Raw genomic sequence first — 7,795 nt, 5'->3', positions numbered from 1 at the left:
TTGCAACTAAAAACAATTATACTTCCTAAGTCTAATGTTAAAATTTTGACTCTTATGCCGAAGAAAATTGAGTTTCTGTTTCGAAAGAAATTCAAGCACGCATCGCGTGCAAAAAATTCTAGTATAATATATATAATGTCACACCGTCACAGTGTGTTTTTGCAAAGTTTAGGTTCGTTCGTTATTTTTTTTTTTTTTGTTGTTTTGAGTTTTCACAAAAAATATACGTGAAAGTGGAGATTAACTTTTGAATGGTCGGTTCTATTTGTCATAAAACAAATGAATTAAACTAATTGCAACTAAACTGAACTAATTACAACTCACTGAAACTAAATTGATCTCAACTAAATAGAATTGAATTAAATTATAACTAATACTAATTATAATAATTTAGCTATCATTAATTAACAAGTATAAATTAATAAATAAATAATAGTAATTACAATATTAATATAATTGTAATAGTCCTGTTTTTAAGAATTTTTATTTAAAAGCTCATTATATTTATTAAGTTAATTATGTTTCGAAAATTCTTATTTTGTTTGTGTTGGAGTTGAATTACATTGATGTGTTGGTTATTTATTTATTTATTTAACTGTATGAGATTATTATTATTTTATTTTATATTTCGGGTTTTGTGTGTAATTAGTTCGGTGGTATTCAACCCATATAGGAAACCAAAGTCGAGTTCCCTTCCATTAATGTTGTCGGTTTAAGAAAGTAATAAACCCCCTTCCTAATTGTTGTCGGCATTTCTCACCCAAACCCAAACCCCTTAAACCCTCTCTCTCTCTCTCTCTCTCTCTCTCTCTCTCTCTCTCTCTCTCTCTCTCTCTCCCGTGTCTTCTATTCTCCCCAAACCCCCAAAACTAAAAACCCCAAATCCTCAATCTCTCTCGTCCCCTGCTCTCTGCCTCGCCGGTGTTGCGCCTCTCCTTGCCGGTGTTATCGTGCGCAGCGTCTCTCTGTCTCCTTCGTGATGTTGTTGTTGTTCATAGGTGTGGTGCTCGTGCACCGTTTGTCTCTCTTCTTCCTCCTCGATTAGACTTCACATGTCCCTGCTCTTGTTCGTCGATGTCCGCCAGGTTGTTGTTGTTCGCTGCTTTGCCGGCGAACGCCTCCGCTGCTGTGCACTGAAGCTTCGAAAACCTCCCTCAACCCCTCTATCTCTTATTCTTTGCTGCTCCTAGTAGAGGTAAAGTTACCTCTGTATTTTTACTTCAGAATTCTTAATTAGTGATTCAAGCCTAATTTATATTTAGATTATGATTAGGAGTTTAATTATGGGGTATAGTTTAATTGAAAGGAGTTATGACGGTTGATGTTGTGGTGGTTGTTGTTGGTTGTGTTGCTATATTGTTGGTATTGTTATGTTCTTGTTGTAGCTGCGTTGTTGTTAGCGTTGTTGTTATTATGTTGTTGTCATTTTTGTATTGTTGTTGTTGTTGGGATTGTTGGTGGTGGTAATGTGTTGTTGTGGTGTTGTTGTTTTGCCACTGTTGTTTGGTGGTGGTTGTCTACAGTGGGTGTTGTTACGTTGTTATTGTTGTTGCGTTGTAGCGGTTGTTGTTGAGCCGTTGGATTGAGTCTTAGTTTTAATTTAGATTTATACTTTATGTACCGAAAATAGTAAGTGGGCAAGGTATGGGTGGAGGATGGTTACTCTTTTGACCTGATACGGTCGGCTACGCTCCATTGCGAATTTTGGGGGTAGTATTGTTGGGCTCCATAGCGAAGATTGGAGGCAGCGTTCGTCCTTTGTCCAAAGCTTGTACTTGCCACTGATTTGTTTAATAGAGTGAGCTATGACAGCGTTGTAACGAGATGAAAATGATTTGAGAAATAAAATGTTTATGACGGGCTAAAGTAAACATTACGAGTTTTCCACTCATTTTGGAATTTTGTTTGTTTAATATTTCGTCTCTGGATTTACAGGTTTAGTATCAAGAGCTCCAGAATGGAAGTGAAGCAAGATTATGATGTCGTCCTAGATTAAGGATTGAGTTTGTATCTAGATAGTTGATTTGAGAATAGATATCTATATTTCGTTGTAGATAATATTTTGGAATATTAGTCGAGATATTGGTGTAATTGAAGTCTTTTATAAAGGATTTTGTTTTGTGGGCCAATAACCCACAGGTCCAGGATCGTTTTATAGGTTATGTTTCAGCTGGGAGTAAATACTTAATTCGAGGCTTATTAAGCATTGGTTGTGATTAGTGGATCTTAAGTGTGATTAGCTACCAGCTCAAAAAAGCGGGCTGTTACAATAATATAATACTAGAATTTTTTGCACGCGATGCGTGCTTGAATTTCTTTCGAAACATAAACTCGATTTTCTTCAGCATAAGTGTCAAAATTTGAACATTAGACTTAGGAAGTATAATTGTTTTTAGTTGCAAATTTTGATTGGTTTAGTTTCTGTCACTTAAGTCTCTCACCATTCTTTTTTATTTTTTACTTTTCAAAGTTAAATTCTATGAACAAAATAGAATTTTTTTGACTTTATTTATGATTTCTAATATTATAATTTTTTAGTTGATTTCTGAATTAAGCACAATACTTCATAAACTATAAAGAAAGTGGACACTTTGATTTCAAGTCAATTTTTTCATAGGTTGTAGTTTGTAAGTGAAATTTTAAGTTTTTGTAAAGTTTCCTCATTTTAGTGATTTGCATAACGTAAATTATGCAATTTTATGATTTTAGTTGACTTGTGAGTGATTGTTATAATTATATTTTTGGTATTTTTGTTTGACGCCCCCTTTGATTTGTAAGTGAATTTGTAATTTCGAATGGGAAGGGGGTAACATTGTCAATTCATTTGGGGACACCATAGCTCCCCCTTCCCTTATATAATAGAGATATGTTGTACTTTAATTCATGAATGATATTTTACATAAACCTTTTTACCTTGATAATTAATCGCTATTATATAATAGAAAAAGATAGGTCCAAATATATGTAAAAGTTTCATTATATATAGGAAACACTATAAAAAAGTAAATAATTTTTTTTCCTTGTCTAACTTCTAAATTCTTATTTCACTATAAATACACATCTATTTTTTATCATGACCCACCATTAATTGTGAATGGTTCTTGAGAATAGTGATTTGTAAGTAAATTTTTGTAAATGTTTTTGTATGTATTGACGTTCTAGGTTATTAGTTTTAGTTTGTATGTTAATATTAAGTTTTAATAAAGTTTCCTGATTATTTGAGTGATTTGCGTGATTTTTATAACGTGATTTTGTCAATTGTATGAGTGATTTGTAAACTTTCTTCTTTTAAGTGATTTGTAAGTGAGTGTTGTAAATTAATTTCGGTACTTTTCTTTGAGTGCCGATTTTGATTTTGACATTCCTTTTGTAATTTAGAAAGGGAAGGGAGCAAATTAGGCATTTCAAAAGAGGACACCATTGCTCTCCCCTTCCCTTATATAATAGAGATAATATAATATTTTATAATAATGGAATGTAATGGAATATAATATAATATAATATAATATAATATAATATAATATAATATAATATAATATAATATAATATAATATAATATAATATAATATAATATAATATAATATAATATAATATAATATAATATAATATAATATAATAAATATAATATAATATAATATAATATAATATAATATAATATAATATAATATAATATAATATAATATAATATAATATAATATAATATAATACTTCCTCCGTTTCTAAATAAGTGCAACATTTCTTGTTTGCACGTTTGCCAATGCATTATTTTAACCATTAATATCTTCAATTATCAATAAGTAAAAATTATAAAAAGTTGATATTAAAAAAATTTACATTCAGACGAATCTAACAAGATCCCCATGACTATGTTTTTCCTAAAATGTAAATCACCAAAGCTAATTAAAGTTTAAACTGTGAATAGTAAACACTATGCAAATGTTGCACTTATTTAGAAACGGAGGAAGTATAATATAAATATAATAATATAATATAATATAATATAAATAATATAATATAATATAATATAATATAATTAAATAATAATATAATATAATATAATATAAATAATATAATATATAATATAAATAATATAATATAATATAATATAATTATATAATAATATAATATAATATAATATAATATAATATAATATAATATAATATAATATAATATAATATAATATAATATAATATAATATAATATAATATAATATAATAATGATCAATCACTAGTGGAAAAAAACCATATCTGTCACTTAGTAATAGATGCGGTTTTTACAAAACCGCATTAGAAAATCAATTAAAAAATTAGGAAGGAAAGTTGGGAAAAAAAATCTGATGCGGTCCTCTTGTGGGCCGCATCAGATTTAAAAACTAATGCGGTTTTGTTGAAATCTGATGCGGTTCTTAGAACCCCATTAGATTTTCCTGTTTTTCTTAAAAGAAAACTAGAGATGTGACCCATTACTCTCGTGCCCATTTCTTCCGTTATAACCCCATAATCCCAGCCCATTTCCGCCCTCTCAAACCCTAATCCCTCTCTCTCTCCTATCCTCACTCAAACCACGTCACCCTCCCTTTCTCAAACCACGGTGCCCTCCTCCTCTCTCAAACCCCAATCCCTCCCCCCCTCTCTTTCCTCTCCTCACTCAATCTCTCTCCTCTCCCTCCTCTCAACGAACACCATAGCTCGTCGTCGAATTCTGTTCATGCCTTCTTGTCGAATTCATCGTGTTCTCGTCGTTCATCGTCGAATCCGTCGTCATTCTTGTCGTTCGAAGACATCATCTTCATCAGACATCATCCGTCGTCCTCTAGATCTGGTTTTTGTTTGCATCCTCGAAGACATCGTCGAAATTTGTTTTTAACTTGTATAATCTAATTTATTTTTTGTTTGTATAATATTTTTTCTTTAATTTAGTTTGCAGATTTGATTTTTTTCGAATTTTAATTTTTTTTAATGTTTAATTGTTGTAAATTCGCCTTTTTTATTGATTAATTCATTCTATAAATTTGTCGTTGTTTTTTTGCTGTTGCTTTCTGCCTTTTTTAATTGCATCCTCAAGGTTTTGGTTGTTTTCTGCTATTGTTGTTGATATGTGTTGTTGATTGTCGTATTTTTAAACCCTATCCGTACTTTCTGATTCGGTCTTGTACAAAACTGCATCAGATTATTTCTCAAAGCTGTTGCGCGCCCACCTGATGCGGTCCAAAACCGCATCAGTAAGCCCGGTTTTGACCGCATCAGATGGGCATTTTTCCACTAGCGAATCAATCAATATATATATATATATAAAGGACTTTTCGGAAGCTTAGAGAGCTCCTCAAAGATTTCGAGGTCATAGAGCGCGCCACATAGAATTGTCATGTCATCAAATTTTATTTTTTATCTTTTACAAAAAATAGAGTTCTAAATAGATTTAAATACATATAAGGAGTTTTAGATAAGCTAAATTTAGAGTTTGGTTTTGCATGAGCTACCTTAATTATTATAGTAAGTAAATCACGTATAACTTTTGCTACGGAATTCGGAATATTTAAATTGTTGTTCCATTAGATAGTGCTCGAAATATGCTCTAAAATAAGATCCATTTACAATATAGTTCTACCACTTATGAAATAGAGAGCACCATGTAGGATTGTCATCTCATTAATTTTATTTTAAATATTTAAAAAATAGAGTTCTATATATATTTAAATACATAAAAGAAGTTTTGGTTAACGAGACATTAGAGTTACGTTTTGAATAAACAACCTAAATTATTATATTATGTAAACTGAATATTAGAGTTTGGTTTTGCATGAACAACCTAAATTATTATGTTATGTAAATTGCGTATAACTTTTCCTACGTAATTCGAAATATTTAAATTGTTGTTCCATTGCTCGAAATATGCTATGAAATAAGATCTATTTATAATATAGTTCTACAAGTTATGAAACAGAGAGCGCCACATAGGATTGTTTTGTCATTAATTTTTACTTTAAATATTTTAAAAAACAGAGGTCTGCATATATTTAAATACATAAAAGGAGTTTTGGATAATGAGAAATTAGAGATTTTTTTTTGAAAAAACAACATAAATTTATTATAGTATGTAAATTGAACAAACTTTTGTACCTAATTCAAAATATTATAATTTTTTATCATTTGAGAGTGCTTGAAATGTACTTCAAAATAAGATCCATTATTTACAACATAGTTTTACAACTCATGAAAATATATTTAACTAATATTTTTATCTTTTTACAAAAATAGAGTTCTAAATAGATTTTAAATACATATAAGGTGTTTTAGATAAGCTAAAATTTGCATGAACTGCATAACTTATTATATTAAGTAAATCACGTATAACTTTTGCTACATAATTCGGAGTATTTAAATTTATTTATGTTCCATTGGATAGTGCTTGAAATATGCTATGAAATAAGATCCATTTATAATATAGTTCTACAAATTATGAAACAGAGAGCGCCACGTAGGATTGTCATGTCATTAATTTTTATTTTAAATATTTAAAAAATAGAGTTCTACATATATTTAAATACATAAAAGGAGTTTTGGATAACGAAAGATTAGAGTTTTATTTTGAATAAACAACCAAAATTATTATATTATGTAAATTTAATATAACTTTTGTTACCTAATTCAAAATATTATATTTTTTTAATCATTTGAGAGTGCTTAAAATATACTTCAAAATCAGATCCATTATTTACAATATAGTTTTACAACTCATGAAAATATATTTAACTGATTTTTTTATCTTTTACAAAAATAGAATTCTAAATAGATATAAATACATATAAGAAATTTTGGATAAGCAAAAATTAGAGTTTGATTTTGCATGAACTACCTAAATTATTATATTAAGTAAATCACGTATAACTTTTGCTACGTAATTCAGAATATTTAAATTTTTGTTCCATTGGATAGCGCTCGAAATATGCTATGAAATAAGATTCATTTATAATATATTAATATAGTTCTACAAATTATGAAATAGAGAGCGCGAAGTAGGACTGTCATGTCATTAATTTTTATTTTAACTATTTTCAAAAATAGAGTTCTACATATATCTATACAAATATATTAAAAAGCGTGCATAAAAAAGAAAGTGTGCCACGTGGCGTTCTCTCTAGGGAGTTTTAGTTCACGTAATCCATATACAATAAAAAATTTAGAAATTGCGGAGTATAGGGTTTGATCCCAAGACCTCAAGTACATATACTAAAGTCTTAACCACTAGACTATGTTGTATTTACTATTTAGTGTTATTATCATAAAGTATTATATTAATAAATGAAATCTTTTCTTACCCGAGACATATAGCTCGGGCCTAATAACTAGTTTAAATACATAAAAGGAGTTTTGGATAACGAAAAATTAGAGTTTCATTTTAAATAAACAACCTAAATTATAATATTTTGTAAATTGAATATAACTTTTGTTACCTAATTCAAAATATTATAATTTTTTATCATTTGAGAGTGCTTGAAACATACTTCAGAATCAGATCCATTATTTACGATATAGTTTTACAACTCATGAAAATATATTTAACTAAATGAATGATAAGACATTATTTAGTCTTTCTTTTAGATAAATATAATAATAGTTTATAACTGTATTGTACTATATGTGATTATAGTATTTTATCATAGGTCCAATTTACAGGATTAAATATATTATCTTTGAAAACTTCAGTCTTACGAGTCAGGATCCTCTAGAGTTTTAATAAATTTCTACAAGGTAGATTTGTATATGAACCATACATTTTCTTTTTTGAATGGAT

This window comes from Beta vulgaris, chromosome 5 (assembly GCF_026745355.1).
Source record: "Beta vulgaris subsp. vulgaris cultivar EL10 chromosome 5, EL10.2, whole genome shotgun sequence".
Taxonomy (NCBI): Eukaryota; Viridiplantae; Streptophyta; class Magnoliopsida; order Caryophyllales; family Amaranthaceae; genus Beta; species Beta vulgaris.
The sequence above is the reverse complement of the archived record's forward strand: the minus strand, read 5'-3'. Positions refer to the sequence as shown.